The sequence below is a fragment of the Delphinus delphis genome, chromosome X, assembly GCF_949987515.2.
Source record: "Delphinus delphis chromosome X, mDelDel1.2, whole genome shotgun sequence".
NCBI lineage: Eukaryota > Metazoa > Chordata > Mammalia > Artiodactyla > Delphinidae > Delphinus > Delphinus delphis.
This window is the reverse complement of record NC_082704.1, coordinates 44,895,381-44,896,875: the sequence shown is the minus strand read 5'-3', so window position 1 is coordinate 44,896,875 and position 1,495 is coordinate 44,895,381. Positions and strand designations below refer to the sequence as shown.

The 1,495-nt window shown below is 34.9% G+C and overlaps 1 non-coding gene across 1 annotated transcript; it reads right to left on the bottom strand.

Annotated features, from left to right (window-relative positions):
* Nucleotides 1-374: 374 nt before the first annotated feature.
* LOC132419128 (U6 spliceosomal RNA) lies at nt 375-481 on the bottom strand. The gene has a single exon (XR_009518135.1). It is a non-coding gene; the product is annotated as a U6 spliceosomal RNA (small nuclear RNA).
* Between the last annotated feature and the right edge of the window lie 1,014 nt (nt 482-1,495).

Sequence of the window (1,495 nt, the reverse complement as noted above, 5' to 3'; positions counted from 1 at the left end):
TAATTTGACACTTAGCAAATTTTCCTCACATTGTTTAATTTTGATGTCTTTCTAGAGTTTAGCCACAGTAGACATCTGACCCCTTCCTTATGTCTCCTAGTATAGTCATATCAAAGTATTTATATGTTAAGATACATGTTATTTTTTTAAATTAATTTTTATTGGAGTATAGTTGTTTTATGTTGTGTTAGTTTCTACTGTACAGCAAAATGAATCAGCTATATGTATGCATATATCCCCTCTTTTTTGGATTTCCTTCCCGTTTAGGTCACCACAGAGCACTGAGTAGAGTTCCCTGAGCTATACAGTAGGCTCTCATTAGTTATCTATTTTATATGTAGTATCAATAGTGTATATGTGTCAATCCCAATCTCAGAAATATGGAATGCTTCACGAATTTGCATGTCACCCTTGTATAGGGGCCATGCTAATCTTCTCTGTATCATTCCAATTTTAGTATATGTGTTGCTGAAGCGAGCACGACCCCTCTCCTTTAGAGCCCTATATTCTTAAAGTCAAAATTGATATTATTTAGCATTGCTTGGTAAAACCTTTATTTTTTTTCCAGGATATTAAGGTAATTGTCTTCTGAGATGATATTATGTGAGTATCCTCAAATTTTACATGGTTGGATGCAGCAAAAGTTAAATCTACTGTACTAGAAAAACCAGCAATAGCACTCACAGATGACAGCATAGTTACCCTGTACTTTAGCTACCTTTGATAACTGAGCAACATATTGATTTGATCATTTATCAGTCAATTTTCAAGATAGTAAAAACAAAAAAATCAACCCTACCAAGTCCACATGCCATGTGAATTGTAACACAGAATATCACTTCCAATCTTTGTAATTTTGTAACTGAATAAAAAGGGAAACATATAGTTCATTCATAAGATACTTTGTCTATATGTTGCTAGCATCAAGATGGATGGCAACGTTCCTGCTCATAGAACAGGCAGCTTCAAGGTATCTATTCCGTCCTCACATTGGAACTGGATACTATTCATTTCAATAAGTACATATGCTCTGTGAATAATCAGAAATATCAGTAAGACTGAGTTAGGAAGTATGATTCCTTATTGAGAGGCTAGTGAGGAGAGGGGAAATAATATAATGTATTGCAATCCTTTTGGGACAGGTGATCCCCAACATTTATTTCTTGTTGTTTTTATAGATCCCTAAGAAACATTCTAGCTGATGCAATGAATAAAGATAAAGTGGCAAAGGATAGGGACTCAAAGTCACCCAGCATATAGAGTTCTAGAATTCTTGGCTTATAATTTAAATAGGTGTGTATGTGTGTGAATATGTAAGTGTGTGTATGTGTGTGTGTAGTTTGCATGTTTGCCCCCCCCAAAAAAAAGGGGAAGAAAAAGGAAAAGAGAAAAAGGGTCTTAGTTACAGTGTATTTGGTTGTAGGTCACAGAAGCCCACTAAAATTAGCTTAAGTGAAAAAGGGGAACTTTTTGTAAGAAACACGGTGTCTCAAGG